Source organism: Mus caroli, unplaced genomic scaffold (genome assembly GCF_978045245.1).
Source record: "Mus caroli unplaced genomic scaffold, Mus_caroli_1 scaffold_14, whole genome shotgun sequence".
Classification (NCBI taxonomy): domain Eukaryota; kingdom Metazoa; phylum Chordata; class Mammalia; order Rodentia; family Muridae; genus Mus; species Mus caroli.
The window spans coordinates 147399-165855 of record NW_028227269.1 but is presented as its reverse complement, the minus strand read 5'-3'; the positions used below and the strand labels follow the sequence as shown (position 1 = coordinate 165855).

The 18457-nt window shown below is 41.6% G+C and overlaps 1 pseudogene; it reads left to right on the top strand.

Annotated features, from left to right (window-relative positions):
• Nucleotides 1–16432: 16432 nt before the first annotated feature.
• LOC110288096 (crooked neck-like protein 1 pseudogene) lies at nucleotides 16433–17999 on the top strand (annotated as a pseudogene).
• The last annotated feature ends 458 nt before the right edge of the window (nucleotides 18000–18457 follow it).

Sequence of the window (18457 nt, the reverse complement as noted above, 5' to 3'; positions counted from 1 at the left end):
CAGGGTTTTAAGGTTTTATAATTTTGTATTTATTTACATCCCAAATGCTGTCACTCTCCCCCTATACCCTACTCCCTTCCCCTGTGAGAGGGCAGCTCCCACTAGGTTGACCCCTACGCTGTTGCATCAAGTCTCTGTATGATTATGTGCATCCTCCCCCACTGAGGTCATACAAGGCAACCCTATGTTACATATGTGCCAGGGGCCTCAGAGAAGCCATGCATCTTCTTTGGTTGATGGCACAGTCTCTGGGCACTCCAGGGGTCTAGGCTAATTGACACTGCCAATCTTACTGTGGGTTTGCCATCTCCTTCAGGGACTTCAATCCTTCTCCTAACTGCAGCATAGAGGTCTCCAACCTCTGTCCCATGTTTGGGTAAGGGTATGTGTATCTGTCTCAGTCAGCTGCTGGGTAGAGCCTCTCAGGGAGCGGCTATGTTAGGCTTCTGCCTGCAAACACAACATAGCATCAGTAATAGTGTCAGAGATGGGTGCCTGCCCATGGAATGGGCCTCAAGGTGGGCTGGTTACTGGTCAGTCATTTCTTTTATTTCTGCTCCATCTTTGTCCCTGCATTTCTTTTAGACAGGACCTGTCTCAAAGCTTTTATAATTTTGACCAAGTATAATCCTTTAGGTAAAATCATAGGAGAACATTTAGTATCCAGGGCCAAAGAAAGAGTTCTTGGGTCCATGTCAAAAGCAAAATCCATTAAAAAATAACAAATTGAGCTTTGTAAAAAATGTGAAAACAAATTCTTTGAACTCAATGTTGAATACAAGGCCTTGCACATATAAAGCATGCATTCTACTTTGAGCTGCACTTTATTCCCTTAAACTAAAAGGTTTCAGTATGTGATGGAAGACAGCACAAGTTATGTGATCCAGCTAGAAGTAAATACTTGAAAGGCACAAATTTCATCAAGGACTAATTTCTCTAATATTCAAGTCATAATTAAAATTTCATTATAAAACATTCAATTGGAAATATGACAAGATCAGTAAGAGACATTTCACTAAATAGGGATTATACTCAACAAATGAAGATGTTCAACATCATTAGTTTATAGAGAAACACTGACTAGGGCCTCAATGAGTTATCACTGCAATCCTTCCAAAGGGCAAACATAACACACAGTGGCATACCAAACTGTAGGAGGCTACAATGAAAAGTTAACAAAATTTTGTGGTGGGTTTATCCACTGTAGAAAAGAACTCAGAAGTTTCACTAAAATTACAAAATGCAAGTACTATAGAAACAACAGCTGTAACTCTAAATAAAAAAAGAGTTTGAAAAACTAAATAAGATGAAATAAATAATGAAAATTAGCAAGAGGCGTGTGTAGTTCTTAGAGATCCATTGCTGTAGTAGCATGCTTCTGCTGTCATGATAGTCGAAGGGTCTAGGTGGCCAATAGAGGCCAACAATTTAAGTAGATCATTGAGCTGAATTTGCTAGGAGGTGCCAAGATGACTTCCTTGGACAAGCAAGTGCCTGATACCAGCATTCAAGAGACAGATTGGATCCTCCTGTAGTAACACTGCTAGGGTCCCTTGGGTCCCTTTAAACAAACTACCATGAAACACTTCATTATGTAGACAATTATCAATACTATCTCCACCTTCTAGACTTTGATGGTGGGCTTGATGGCCTACTGACCCACTTAAACACAGCCATGTTAGCCACTTTTAATGTGCTTGAGATTTGGAGTCAGACATTTCTTGAGATTTTGGTTTATCTTATTGGGAAACTAATTAGCACTGGCTGTTTATAACTGTCAGTCCATGGGGCTGACGCCTACATATACATCATATTAGCTAGCCTAAATTGAGTCCTCTGAGGGAATGAAGTTTTCAGGGATTAGGGATTACTTCTGTGAACTTGAGAAAAGAGCACCTGGTGTGTACTTATTGGAGCCTCATTAACTTCTTGCTCAAGCCACTGGCTCCTGAGTATAGTCAGTCAATTGAAGTTTCCAGTGCTGGGATTGGGTTACATTTAATTGAGTTTCTGGCCAAAGGGATTCCATGGGGTTACCCATACAATCTATTCTAATGGTAAGACTATAGGTTGTTCTTCAGAAACTGAATCCATTTTATTTATAATACTATGAACCCAAAAACAACTCAAATGATGTCCTTCCAAAAATGTGATTGTTAAGCCATCCATAAGCATTTGTTCTTTGAAATGTTACATAGCAATAAAGTGAGATAATTCATTGACATACAAGTTGATTCTATTTTTATAGAACTGGACACATAAAAAAAATGGGCCAGAAGGTAACACACTGAAGGATTACATTCATATAATATTCTTGAAAAGTTAAGGAGTGGATGTCAGATGTAGTGGTTTGAATAACAATGGTCCATATCGACTCAGATATTTGAAATCTTGGTCCCCAGTTGGTGGAACTGTTTTGATAAGGAATAGTAAATGTGGCCTGGTTGGATGAATTATGTCCCTGCTGGTAGGCCTCAAGGTTTCAAAAGCCCCTGCCAGTCATTGTCTCTCTTTCTCTCTACCTCCAACTTGTGAATCAGAAATAAGCTCTCAGCTAGTTCTACAGCACCATGCCTGTCTCCTAGACTACTGCCATTCTTTTTTACTGTGGATTTATGGTCAGCAAGTAATTAATTACTTTGTTTTGTAAGTTATTTGGCCATGGTGTATCTGCACAGCAATAGAAAAGTAACTTAGACACCAGTAAAGCCCGGGGTCTGAAGAAATAGCTAAAACCATGGGTGTGGTTACTAAATAGCAGAAGTGATCCTTGTAGTAAAGAGAGGATTTGGCATCTTGACTGTGTCAACATCAATGCCCTGTTGGAGAATTCAAAGTGCAGTTTTCTAGAGGATTCCATCTGAAGAACTAGGACACTGAAAGAATGTGTTATATTCCTTGTCTGTAGATTGCTTTGATGTGTGAATCTACAATTATTTCAAAATGTTTTAGTTCCAAAAAGATGGCACTACTATAAATATTATACACAATTATCTCAAATTTGACTACATGAATACATTCACATACATATTTATATATCATTTATAGACCACAGAAATTGTTTATATGTGTCTGATTTATATTACTCATTTTAGAATGACTTAAAAACATTACCATGGGTAAGATGAGAGATGAGAAACTTCACCAAGGAAACCCTATAAAAGAAAACAGTCAAAATAATATGTACTTTCTTTGAAATAACTGTAAATGAGCTGATTAAAACTGGCAAGTTATCTCTTAAGAAAGCAAGTGGACCCAGGCACATCAAGGTATAGTGAAAACTGGCATGAAATATTTCTCACACATGACAGCAATGTCAGATGTGAAGCTGAGGCAGAGGGCAGGCTGAAGGGGTGTGCTGAGTAGGGTCAGTGGGATCCACTTGCAACCTCCCCTCCCCCACAAAATGCCATCTTAGAACACTGAGACTACTTCTGAAGCCAAGTTACACACAGTATCAAGCTGGCCCAAGCCAAGCCATGCTAAGAGAAAACCTTGGTTAGAAACATCTGCTTAGTGTAGGTGTGCTAAATAAGATTCCAAAAGTAATAGAAGTCAAGGATGATTGCTGTTAAGTGGTTAGTATGACATTTGCATACTGGGTGTACTAAGCCCTGAGGGTATACCCCCAGTGAGCATTCTCCTCTGGGCATAATATAGAGGCTACATTGTGCCCTCTCAGACCCTGAAGTGAGGATATAACTGGTAAACTACTCACGTAACTCTACTACAACTCAGCCACACCAGAACAATGTGAAGATATTAATTAAATGAATGCACCTGTTAAAAACTTGAAAAATGAAATAGCCCCTAATGTCTAATGCACTAATGTAAGGAGCATGAAAGTCCAAGGCAATATAAACCCTGCAAAAATTACTAATTACTAACCCCCCTTAGTGGACTCTCATGAAAGTTACTTAGGTGATATCCCAGAGTACACAATTGAAATTGCATGAAGTTTAAAGTGCTGTCAAGATGACTCAGTGGGTAAAGTCCCTCGCTGCCAAGCCTGAAAACCTGACCACACAGAGTGGAAAGAGGACCCATACTCTCATACACGCTGCCTTCTGATCTCCACACATATTCTGTGGCAAGTGTGTACATGCGCATGTTCTCATTCACTTGTACACACACACATGACTGGATTAGAAAACAATTATAATTATTTTTCAAAACAAGACTATTCAAAAGTATGGAATCCTACTTTTGAATCCTATACAACCTTCCCAAAATATAAGCATACATATCTACATATTTTAAAAAAGTAGTGTAAATGGACTTTCCCTATTTCAAGAGTACAATATCTTACTCAAACACTATCAGAAAGATTAACATCAGTTGATTCTACATCCTGCTACACTGCTGAATTTGTTCATTGTTCTAGAAGTTTTCTGGTCTAACTTTTGGCTTCCCTATGAGCATGCTTCTCTCTATTCTACATCACTTCTCTTTTTTTTTTTTAGAAAATAGATATATTTCTTTATTTACATTTCAAATATTATCCCCTTTCTTAGTTTCCCCTCTGTAAATCCACTATCTGCTCCCCCTACTCCCTGCTCCCCAATCTACTCACTCCCATTCCTGTCCCTGGAATTCCCCTATACTGGGTCATAGAACCTTCACAGGACCTAGGGCCTCTCCTCCCATTGATGACCAACTAGGCCATCCTCTGCTACATATGCAGCTAGAGACACCAGTTCCACCATGTGTACTCTTTGGTGATTTAGTCACAAGGATCTCTAGGGGTACTGGTTAGTTCATACTGATGCTCCTCCTATGGGGTTGCAGACCCCTTCAGCTCCTTGGTTACATTCTCTAGCTCCACCACTGGGACCCTGTGCTCCATCCAATCGATGACTGTGAGCATCCACTTCTGTGTTTGCCAGGCACTGGCACTTTACATCACTTCTTACAACCCAATCACCTTCTGTCCTATAGCAGTGCCTAATTTCATGACTTTGAATACACAAGGAAGACATGTTCTTCCTTATTAGCAAGATAAGAAAATCTGATTGGAAAGGTTAAAAAGGAGAAATTGGACTGAAATTCTCTTCCCATGTTGACACTTTGTGGTTTAGGTATCAGGGTGACTATGACCTTATAGAATGAGTTAGCAATGTTTCTTCTGTTTCTATTTTGTGAATAATTTGAGGAGTATGGACATTAGCTCTTTGTTGAATGTCACATAGAATTCTGCAATAAAACCATCTGGCCCTGGGCTTTTTTGAAGTGGAAGACTTTTTATGACTATTTCTATTTCCTTAGGAGTCATAAGACTGTTATTTATTAGACCAGATTTTGATTTAATTTTGATAGTTGATAACTGTTTAGAAATAACCCATTCCATTTAGATTTTCCAATTTTCTACAGTACAGTCTTCTGCAGTAAGACCTAATGATTCTTTGAATGTCCTCAGTGTCCACTGTTATGTCTCCTGTTCCATTTCTGATTTTGTAAATTTGGGTATTGAGTCTCTGCCTTTTAGTTCGTTTGGCAAAACATTTGTTTATCCTCTTGAGTTTCTCAAAGAACTGGCTCTTGGTTATACTGATCATTTGTATTGTTCTCTTTGCATCTAATTGACTGAATTCAGCACTGAGTTTGTTCCCTGACATCACATCCTACCTACCTCTCTATGAGATGAGGCTTTGTCTCACCTTAGGAACTGCAGAATTCAATACATCAGAATCTTGCTGATCTACATGGCTGAAATTCACACCACTGCCTCACTGAGAACAGCCACACTGGAAGGTTTCAGGGTGTGTTGAAGTAGTCCAGTGTAACCTGCAAGGTGCCTGGAGACAGTAGGAACAGAAATCTGGAGCATTCCTCCACAGCAGTTTTCACTATGGTCTTCAAAGTCTTTTTTTTTAACAGAAATACTATGGGTTCCCAGATGCACATACACACACAAACGTGAAGACCAGAGGATTTCGTGGGAGGATTGTTCTCTACCATGTGCATTCCAAGGAAGAAATTCAGGTTTTTAAGCTGGGCAGCAAGGATGAATACCTGCTGACCGAAGTCATCAGCTGATCATCTAAAGCAAGGAATCTCATAAGCTCTGTAACTGTATTTATGTTCTCTCTCTGTCTCTCTGTCTCTCTCTGTCTCTGTCTCTGTCTCTCTCTCTCTCTGCCTCTCTCATCTCTCTCTCTCTTTGTGTGTGTGTGTGTGTTATTCTCACTGTGCACATTTTCTCACACCAAGTATCACGTGAGAATTAATGAAAATACATAAGAAATGGAATCCAAGGAGGCATCTTTGGGGAAGGCTGGAGGTTAGAGTGACTTAAAAGCCCCTAAGGTGACTCTCCTTTTGTTGTAGGTTACACCTCAGATATAATTGGGTCCTTTATTGTATTTTTCTTTCCCTATAGCCCTGCACACTAGAATGGAACCTAAGGCATTGTGCCTGTTAGGCAAATACTGTAAGCCTTAATCACATCCCAGGTCTAGAAACCCATTCATCTACAACTATTACAGGGCAGGTGGAATCAAGACACTCAGCTGAGACACTCTGCTGACAATGTGGCCATCTCAAGACTGGTTGTCAAGAATGGCTGACAAAATGCTTTCAAGTCTGGGAATATTTTGCAGTCTGGGAGAGAAAATAAGACACTGTGGTCCACACTGCACATTAAGGACAGATTAGTTTGGTAAGGGCTGACATGAACTATTATTTCACAAGTGCCAGTAGAAAAATCCAGGATAATGTATACATCTGGTAGCATTTACCAAACAAACCACAAATGTTGTGAGGACCCATATGTGGGTGGGCTTAGCAAAACCCAGGCCCCTTACAGTTCTGAGATGGAGAAGGAGAACCAACCAATATAGTAGTATCTTGGCAGTGTGGGCTAAATCGAGTTTCAACTACTTTCCAATGTGCTACAGATGACCCTTTCTCTGGCAGAATCAGTTCATAAAAACCATAAGACCTGTGGCAGTGAATAACCAAAACCTCTACTCTGCTTCTCTAGGTGCTGAACTTTAAAAAGCCCTGGCTTGCCAGCAATTCTTTGTGGAAGCACAGGATTAATTCTTCTGCACATTAACTCTCTGATTCATCTCCAGTATGAGTCAGTTCCATTCAGTAAATAATCACACAGTCACCTGGAAGAAATAAGTCCACAATATACTCTTAGATCTGCTATGGCAAAAAGGAGCTTCAAATGTCTCCTTCCTAATTAGCAACAACAAAACACAGCAAGTGTATGGTCAAGGACACAGCATCTATCAAAAGCTATTTCCCGGCATGACTCGTGTGGTTATTACTGATGCTGTATTGCAAGTAAAACTGAGAAACATGGAAATATTTTTATTTCCTCAGCAGCTATAGAGCAATGGCTGTATATTACTCCATATTTGCCCACAGAGTCATGAATGAATGTGTGTTACAGAGTACTACATATTAGGAGTAGCAGAATTCATGACAGCATGGATACAGTATGGCAGTGATTACATCATAAAGTGTGTGTCCATGGGTTAAGCCACATTATCCACACACAAGAGACCATCGCCTTGTGTATCCCTAGGTGGCTATGACTTCACACATATAAAGAAGAGGATGGCTGGGTCTGGGTTTAGTCAGAGAAGATGCACCTAACCCTCAAGTGACTGGAAATCTAAGGGAGTTTAGAGGTCTGGTGGGGTGGGTGTGGGATTCTTGTGGACACAGGAGGGGCAAGGGAGGAGGTATGAGATGTGGAAAAGCCAGAGAGAAGACCAGGAAGGGAATAAAATTTGGAGTTTAAAATAAAAAAAACATAAAAAAAAGCATAAAAGTGTTATTTTTCTTGTGCTTCAAACTTGCTTTTCTTTCTAAGCAGAGTATGTTTGTCACTTTTCTGGATAGACATAATTAATAGGAGCTAGAAGGTCGAAAGCAAAGATGGCTATTATACCAGCATGAGTTCAGAACATCACCAAATTGGGACAAGGTGAGGAAGTAGGCCATGGAGCCAGCTGACTGGGTGCCTGAGAGTTCCAGGCTTCCCTGTGCCTCACTCAGTCCTTACTCACCTTACAAGATGAGGACTTGCTCTTGGTCATATATAGTAGAGCATTGATCACCGTGACCACTAGGTGGCAGAGTGCTGAGAGGTCAGGACTAATTCAGTGATGTGGGCAGATGGCTTGTTACCCTGCATTTTGGGTGTGGTGTCAGAGAAGGAAGAGTGGGTGGGCATAATAATGACTGACAACTTCTCAGCGCCTTGTTCTAACTACAGCCTTGAACAAGTGGGTCCATCATGCTGAGATTTTGTTTCCTTATCTGACAGTGATGCTAAGAATCCAGACCTCACATTGATACTGTTTAAGTGAGATGCTGAGCCTGCTGCCTAGCAGATTACAAGAGATCAATATTATTGCTTATTACAGTATAGACCAAGGGCCTTTAATGGGCCCTGTGGCTATGATGGTATAGTATGTATTCATGTAACAACAACGACAATTGTGGTAGAAGCAATAAAAAATAGTAAATGAAGAATCATTGATAGGTTTTTCCCACCTTTAGTTTCAGTCCTGTCCAAGTGCAGAGGACCCAGCCTGTAGGATGACTGCTGTAGGTGGTTCAGATTCACAGTTGCTTAGCTGGCCCCTCTTGAGAAACAGTGTAAGCCGATTTTGGCTACTTAGGGTCCAAGGCATGCATAGGTAGGATAGCCTCTGCCAGTCACTTGCAGGGTAGTGGCTGTCTTTAGTTGAATCCATTTCCCTTGCACTGCACATGAAACCTTTTCTTATGATTGACTCAGGATGAACTTAGGGTGATTTGACCAAGAAGAGACTTTTATGAGATGTGCAGCAAATCCCTACTGTGACATGCGAGTTTGTTATGAATACCTTCTTTATAAACATTATTGGAAATTTCCGAGTTACTTCTCCAACAGTAGGTCACACAGCATGGTAATTCATTTTATCTAGTCTTCCCTTCTGGTGTTAAAATTTCACGTAAAGAAGAAACTAGATTCTATGACATCTGTCCTCCTAAACTTGATATGTGTGGGCTGAGGTTTTATTTGGTTAATTTTTGTTAATTCTTTTACTTTTTGAGCTTGTTTTGTTTTCAAGGGGAATATGTATTCCACAGAACTGTGACTGTAGCTATTCTGAATTTGGGTGGAGAGAAGCATGTTCAAATATGTGGCTCTCTCAGTAAACTTGTCCATAACCAAAATTGTGTGTGTGTGTGTGTGTGTGTGTGTGTGTGTGTGTGTGTGTATAATCATGTTTCACAATGCACATGTAGAGAACAGAAAAACATTTTCAGGAGACAAGTTTCTCCTTCCACAGTGGATTCTAGTATCAAACTTGGGTAAGTCTTCAAGTTCTTCAAGTTTGTACTTTTACCATCTGATGGGCTTGACTTTAAATATTTTATTGAGATTTTCACTCACATGTTATTTGGGATATTGACATTTCTTGATTGGTTTTTAAAAAAGTAATAAGGAGCCGGACAGTGGTGGCGCATGCCTTTAATCCCAGCACTTGGGAGGCAGAGGCAGCCGATTTCTGAGCCTGGTCTACAGAGTGAGTTCCAGGACAGCAAGGGCTACACAGAAAAACCCTGTCTCAGAAAACAAAAAAACAAAAACCAAACCAAACCAAACCAAACCAAATCAAATCAAATCAAAACAAATCAAAACAAAACAAAATAACAACAACAAAAAAAAACCACAAAGCCTTTCTCCCAAATAAGTATGTCCTTTAGTCTGTAACCAGGAAAACTTTTAGCTTGACCTCTATCCCACAGGAAGAAGAAAACCACAAAACTCTAAACCATACCCATTTTGATATTAAACAATTTAAAACAAGTAAAGAAAATCAAACAAATGCTATTTAAGCCTTAATAAATTCTGATTGATGCATGTTATGTGTGTTTGTGAGTCCTCTTTTTCTTTCTCTTACTCACACACACACATACACACATGCAGAGAGAGAGGGGGGTGTAAGGGAGAGGGAGATAGAGATAGAGAGGGAGGGCAAAAGAGCAGGAATATTCTTTGAAGCAAGCTCAGGCATGACAGAAATCTCCTGTGGAGCAGGGATTAAGGATTTTCAGTATGAACACATGTCACGAGCTATTGTTCTCGCCAGCAAGAACACACTCGAACAACCAGATTCTTCTGTGACAAGCTTTATTGCTTCTTAAGGAAGGAAGACCCAGACCCCGGAAAATGGTGCTGCTTATATAGCCCTCAGTGTGGCGTTTCAGCAACTGATGTGGCATGTCAGCTCCTGATTTGTTGCTCACCCATCACCTCATTACTACGCTCCGAGATGGGCAGTGACTAGGCATGAGTTCACTCTCGAACTTGCCCACAAGGCTTGTTTACTAGTTAGGCACAGCGGAAGCCAGCACCATCTTATAATGGCGATTGCTCACTGCACAGCTCTCCACATCTCCCCCTTTTTGTTTTATTAAAATGAGGCTGGACTAGGTCTGTGTAATTATGTCCATCCGCTGTGGCTCCTGTCTTAGGTCGTTCCTCTAATGTCACAGCCTTTCCCATCATAGGATAACCCTATCACCACCGGCCCCGTGTCTTAGGTTGATCAGTGCATGAGGAAAGTTGCCCGTCCCTGGATTCCGCAGTGCTATGTGACAGTAACTGCTAAATGACCTAGGGCGAACTCTACAAAAGAGGCCAGCCAAAAAGTAACAAATGCCAACTAATTCTTGAGCATAGATAGCCAAATTTCAGGGGAGGCCCCTTGCTCTATGGCAGCAAGTGCTTGAGCTATCACAACCTTGTCATATGTTTGTTGGGCTCTGAGCTTGCAAACCAACCAGAGCGTGAACACAAGTCCACAGCAGATGGCAGTACCAAATAAACCTACCCCCACCCATTCCTTAAAATAAGAAAATGCAGATGAAATCCAGGAGGAGAGGCCCTCTGTCAATGACAGGTCCACTCACATTGAGTTGATCTTTAAAACTGCCACCCTCAGGGCCTCAAGAGTCTCATTGAACCCCTCGGACCAATTTACTGCAAGATACAAGGAGAGCTGTCTAGACAGATTAGCTGCACGGGTAAAATTTTCATATTGGACACTGGTAATACACAGAGCGCCCAATTTTCTTTCACAACCCAACTGGGCCAACTGGTATAGGATGCCTATCTGTTCCTCAACCAGATCAAGGCGCTGATTCAAAATCATCAGCCCTCCCTTCAACTGGGCACTAGCAGAAGTTTGGACATTGATGGCATCAGTCAGATCGACTGAAAGCTGATTTAATTTTGTGCCTGCTTGGACCGTCCTAGTCATAGCGTACCCTGCAGCTGTAGCAGCAGCTGCACTGGCTGAAATTGCTATGATCACGGCAGCAGTAATGCCAAAATCTCTTTTTTGTCAAAACAGGGATAAGGTGGAGGGTGTTTCCACCGGAACAGGGATGCAACGTGGGATCCGGGCTACCATGGCGCTGGTGTCCTTTGTTACATCCCAACATTGAGAAATCCAACAAGAATCATTGGAACAGACTTCAAATGAATCATTTGAAAGGATAAACAAGAAAGGGGGGGTAAACACAGACTGGGGTAGGTGGATAATTAATCTGGTTTACCAAAGTTTTATTGAACCCAGTGATCTCTACACTGGAATTAGTATATCCGGTATATCCATCAGAGTTCAGGGAGGCAACATTTATTCCCCAATACTGAACAAATCTTGAGATGCCAGTAAAAGAGGCCTTCCTAACCGCTCCTCCCTGGATAAAGATCAAAGGATTGAGTTCTGTACAACTGCCATTGACTCCATAGAGCACCCACTTGTGAAAGGGATGCATTCTAAAGTCCTGTAGGAAAAGTCCCTGTCTCATAGCAGATTCCTTCTCTGGGTCAACCATCATGTTGGGAGAAAAGGAAAAGGTTTTACTCTGATCTGCCCAACGAGTGATGGAGGATTGACATTCAGACCAAGGCAGGATCAGCCCTTCATCTTCCAAGCTACAATGGGGGGCTATTCTTGGTTGGTGGGGATGTTCTTTGAAAAGTTAGGTGGTCAAAATGTACCATTAACCCAAATTGCCTCCTGCCAGAAGGTCCGATTTGTAATGGTTATATCTGTGTTGGAAGTATCTTGGGTTGTGCTCACCCAGCCTCCTCGCTGCTCATTAAACATCCCCAAGGCTCGGGCTGTGAGGTTGATACATTTTCCTGGTCCATTAATTTGAAAACATAAAGAACCCTGTTCTAATAAAAAGCAATTTTCTCCTAATGGTGCTCGGGTGGGATCATAGGGTAGATATGGTAAATCCACTGTTTTATTAGTAGTAAAGAATTTTGGAAAAACTATAGCATCATGGCAAACTGGCATTGGTTTAGGGAAAGCTGAGAGAATGGCCCATCTCTGTTCACCCATCATACTAGGAACCTGAGACAAGTTCAGCATTGTCAGCATCAGGAGCAGTCCTCGGGAGGTCAGCATCTTCCACACCATCCTTGATTAATATCTTGCGGGTGAGTCATTCCGGCAGCCAAAATGGGTTGTCTCACTCTGTGGAAAAACACAGACAGCTCCCCCTGGATCTTATTAAGATAGGATCCGGGCCTTTCCACAGACCAGATAAGACATCCTTCCATTTCACCATTTCTTTTGGTCTATCAGGGTCTGAGCTATGTCGATCAGCTGCAGAGTGACCTTGCTCGTCAAGATTCAGAAAATTAAGTGTGAAGAGTGCCATGGATACAGCTACTCTTGGGACTGAGGGCAGAGTCTCATCAACTCCTCCTTTTTGTTTTATAAAATAAGACTTGAGTGTACGGTGGGCACGTTCCACAATGCTTTGTCCTTGAGGATTATAAGGAAGGCCAGTCAGGTGAGTGACATCCATTTGATGACAAAATTGCTGAAATTTAGTAGAGGTATATGCTGGCCCATTATCAGTTTTAAGGATTGTGGGCTTGCCCCAAGCACTCCAAGTTTCTAAACAGTGCTGTATAACATGAGAGGCTTTCTCACCTGTTAAAGGTGTAGCAAACATAACACCAGAGCAGGTGTCAATGGAAACATGTAAATATTGATTTCTTCCAAAGGAGGAAATATGAGTGACACCCATTTGCCAGACCTGTAATGGCCTGATGCCTCGGGGGGTTACCCCTACATGAGGAGTAGGCAAAAATTGACAACAATTTTGACATTGGGTGACAATGTCACGAGCTTCTTTCCTGGTTAAAGTGAAATGGCGGCATAAAGTTTCAGCCATCACGTGGAAGCGTTTATGAAACTCCCTTGCAGCCTCTGCCTGTGAGGACAGAGCAGCAGCCACGATTCTAGTGGCTTTGTCTGCTAAGTCATTTCCATGAGACATGGGGCCAGGAAGGCTAGAATGAGCCCTGACATGAGTAATATATACAAGATGTCTTCTATGTAACATGGCTGACTGAATTTGCTGAAAAATGTGAACAAGCTTGCTAGAGGGTCTAATTAAACCAGCAACTTCAAGCGTATTAACTGCATTAACCACATATAAGGAATCAGATACAATATTGAGCGGTCCCAGGAAAGTTTCAAGGACCTCTAGAACCACCAAACACTCTACAACCTGGGGTGATGTCTCATTATATTGTTTAGATGTTACTTGGCCATTTACTACATATGCACCTATGCCAGATTTGGATACATCTGTATATACCACCACCCCATCTGCAAGCGGGTGTTTGGCTGTCATTACTGGAAAGACTATGGCTTGGCTTAAGGCAAACTGTAAAATTGGATGTTTTGGATAATGATTATCAATTTGTCCTGAATAGGAGGCAACCAAGACTGCCCAATCGTTAGTTGTTGCTGCCAGGGTTTGAACTTGAGCAGAGGTATAAGGCACAATTAGCATATGAGGTTCTTTCCCAAAATGAGTAATGGCTGCTTTTATCCCCCGAAGTGCAAGTTGAGCAACTGCATTAGGATACCACTCAATGATTTTTGCAGGGGAAGCATTAGGGTGAACCCACAATAAGAGCCCATTTTGCCACAAGACTGCTGTTGGTAACTGTGCAGTTTTTAATACGCACAATTCAAATGACTTCGACTCGTCAATGCGTTGTAATTGAGCATCTTGTAAGGCTTTTTCTATAGTTTGTAAAGCTTGACATGCAGCTGGGGTAAGTGCTCTGTGGGAGGAGATGTGGGTATCTCCCTCTAATATATCAAATAAGGGCTTTAATTCCGCTGAGGGAATTTTCAAAAATGGTCTTAGCCAATTAATATCTCCCAGCATTTTTTGGAAATCATTCAAGGTATGTAGTTGATCTTTGCGAATCTCTAATTTTTGAGGAACAATTTTGTCAGGATAAATGAGTGACCCTAGGAAGGCTCCCATTCGAGCAATTTGCACCTTTTCAGAGGCCACCTGCAATCCCCATTGCCCTAATGTCTTTATTAATATAGGGTATGCATCTTGCAGTAACTGTGAATTTTTATGGCAAATCAAAATGTCATCCATATAAATTATCAAAAGTAATGATGGAAAATGCTCTCTAACTGACTTAAGTGCCAATTGCACATACAGTTGACACATGGTGGGGCTATTCGCCATCCCCTGAGGTAGGACCTTCCATTGGTATCTTTGATCAGGCTCTAAATGATTAATGGCTGGGATGGTAAATGCAAATCTTTGCCTATCTTGAGGGCATAAAGGTATAGAGAAAAAACAATCTTTAATATCTATAATTATAATTTCCCAATTTTTGGGTAAGGCAGAAAGCAATGGTAGCCCTTGCTGAACTGGCCCAAACAGGCGCATTTGTGCATTAATTGCTCTAAGATCATGTAATAAGCACCATTTGCCAGATTTTTTCTTAATTACGAAAATAGGTGTATTCCAGGGTGAGGTAGAGGGCTCTAAATGACCCAAGCGTAGCTGTTCAGAAATCAGTTTTGTGGCTGCTTCTAATTTTTCAGAGGAGAGAGGCCATTGAGGAACCTACACAGCTTCCTCTGTAAGCCGTGGTATGGGCATGGAGCCCTCAACGGCCCCTAGGAAAAACCCAAACCTTGTCTCCCATTATTACCTTCTTGAGGGATAGGTTCAAGTTTACCCTGCTCTCCTTTCCCTAATCCCCTTCCTTCTTTATAGCCCATTTTCTTCATCATATGAACAGCTTGTGGCGAGTATTCATTAGTCAAGGTCATTCCCATTGCCTGTAAAATGTCTCTCCCCCAGAGATTTACTGGGAGTGGTAAAACATAGGGAGTTAATCGTCCCATTTGACCTTCAGGTGCTTGCCAGCTCAAAGAACAGAAGCTAATAGTGGGGCAGGACTGATAACCTAACCCTTGCAAAGAATGTGATGACTGAGTAACAGGCCAAGCTTTTGGCCACCAGTGGGAAGAGATAATACTTTTATCTGCTCCTGTGTCTAAAATCCCTTTAAATTGTTTCCCTTCTATAACTAATTCTAAGGATGGCCTGGAGTCAAGAGGCATTATTAACTAAGCAGAATCATTTCCAGTAGAACCAATCCCTCTGGCAGCTCGAGGGACACCAGAGGAAGGAAAACAGCCATGTAGGCTTGGCAAAATTATTAACTGAGCTATTATATCCCCTTGTGAAATAGAAAAGACACCCTGAGGACAGGAACAGAGAACTTGAAGTTCCCCTTTATAATCTTGATCTACGACTCCAGGGCTCACCTTTGATCCAGATCTTTAGTTGAAAGACACATGTTTCTGACCTGGATCTAGGTATGGCGATTAGTTCCAAACCAGGTTGTACACACCTTTAAGATCAGGAAATGAAGACAAGGAGATCTCTTAGTTCAAGGTCAGCCTGCAACTAAACAAGTCCCAGATCCAGGCTTGGTGGGTGGGACACACCCTTAATTATGGCCATGCCCTCTGCTGGAGACCTATATAAGGCCAGCAGAAGAAGCAAGATTCACTGTCCTTCACCTGCTTGCATTTCATTGCCAGCACTGCTGTTGTAAAGCACTTCTACAGACAGACAGCTGAAACAACTAGCCTAGTTGGGACCAACTGGTGTGGCTGAGCAACTAGACTTGCTATTTGCAGCTGACCATTGTTGGAGAGTTGTGACTACAGACTGAAAGTCATCCCAATAAATTCCCTCAATATAGAGAAGACTGACCAATACTAGAAGATTGGATATATACACATTTGTAGACAGGCAGTTTCTAACACAGTAAGAAGTACTTTAAGCCTCTACTTGGAAGGCAACCAAAGGAACTTTGCAATCTTGAGCTGATGACTATGGTCATAGGAGTACTTTCCCAGAGCTAGATTAATAGCTTCTCTGAAGTGCATTGATCAACTCTAGACTTGCATTTAGCCCTACATTAAAACCCCTCCTTAGGGGATCTAGTGTGTTTTGGTCTGGCTCTGTTGTAGGGCCCGGTTGTTGAATGGCATTGCTGGAGTTCAGTTGTGAGCCAGGGTTGCTCGCAAGCTTGTGCTCCCCTGCTGCATTCATGGCATCATCCACCATAGCTGGGAAACAGCAGCACCTTCCTAAAGTAGCCCAGGTCAAAAACAAAGCTCCAGCCAAGGTGCAGATAACTGCAGAGCAGCTCTTAAGAGAAGCTAAAGGGAGAGAAATCGATCTCCTTGCGCTCCACCTCACCAGAAGGTCACAGATGAAGAAGAATTCAACGATTACAAAACCAGAAAAGAAAGCCTTTTGAAGATAACCTAAGACCAAAGAGGACGGCAACTGGATAAAATACGCACAATGGGAGGAAAGCCTGAAGGAACTTCAAAGGGCTCAATCCACATAGGAGCACACTTTAGATGTGGACTACCGAAATATTGCACTCTGGCTGAAATCTGCAGAAATGGAGATGAAGAACCGCCATGTCAAGCATGCCTGAAACATCAGGGACGGTGCCATAACAACTCTGCCATGAGTCAACCAGTTCTGGTACAAGTACACATGCATGGAGGAGATGTTGGGCAACGTTGCTGGTGCTCGGCAGGTGTTTGAGTCCTGGATGAAATGGCAGCCTGAGGAGCAGGCCTGGAACTCCTACATCATGGAGCTAAGATACAAAGTGGTGGATTGGGCCCACACCATTTATGAATGCTTTGTGCTCATGGACCCTGCTATGAAGAACTGGTTCAAGTATTCTCGGTTTGAAGAGAAGCATGCTTCGTTTGCTCATGCGAGGAAAGTCTATGAGAGAGGGGTGGAGGTTTTTGGGGACGAGCATATGGACCAACACCTCTATGTGGCCTTTGCTAAATTTGAGGAAAATAAGAAAGAATTTGAAAGGGTACAAGTTATCTACAGATATACCCTGGATAGGATTTCCAAACAGGAGGCCCAAGAACTCTTGAAAAACTATATCATCTTTGAGAAGTTTGGTGACCGGAGGGTTGTAGAAGATAGCATCATGAGAAAACACAGATTCCAGTAGGAAGAAGTGAAGGCTAATCCACACAATTATGACACATGGTTTCATTATTTATGCTTGGTGGAAAGTGAGGCAGAAGCTGACACTGTGCCGGAAGTCTATGGGAGAGCCATTGCCAAGGTGCCACCCATACAGGAGAAGAGGAATTGGAAGCACAACATCTACCTCTGGGTTAACTGTGCACCGTATGAAGAGCTGGGGGCCAAGGATCCTGAGAGGACAAGACGGGTATACCAAACGTCTTTGCAACTCATTCCTCACACAAAGTTCACATTTGCTAAAATGTGGTTATATTATGCACAGTTTGAAATAAGACAGAAGAAATTGCCAGTGGCCAGAAGAGCTTTGACAACTTCCCTAGGGAAATATCCAAAGAACAAGTTATTTAAAGGTTACATAGACGTGGAACTGCAGCTTAGAGTATTTGGCAGATGCAGGAAGTTTTTTGAAGTTTCTGGAATTCGGTCCTGAAAATTGTGCCTCATGGATGAAGTTTGCAGAGTTAGAGATAATCCTTGATGATGTTGAGAGACATCAGGCAATCTATGAATTAGCCTTCAGCCAGCTACAATCATTAATGAGTGATATCCAGTTTGGACTCTATCTCTCTTTCATTTTATGACCTTTTCATTTAGATTGCTTACATATAAAATTTTCATATATATAAAATTACTGTTTTATTAGGTTTTCATACAACTCCTCAATTGGACATTTTTAGTTCTACCTGCACTCCTCATAGTCCTTCCTTCTTTTTTTTTTTTTTTGGTTTCTTTGAGACAAGGTTTCTCAGTATAGCTTTGGATGTCCTTATACTCAGAAATCCACCTGCCTCTGCCTCCCAAGTGCTGGGATTAAAGCCATGTACCACCACTGCCAGCTCATTTCCTCCTTTGTGACCTCTCTACTCCCCATTCCTATTTAAGAAAATAAACTTCTGTAAGTGAATACATACACACATTCATGCACTCCCACTTAGAGCTCAACTGAATAAAGAAATGATTTGATACTGAATAAAGAAGTGTACATGATAAAGAAGATCTTGTAGAAGAATTTGAATCAAGCAACATGACTTTTTGACAA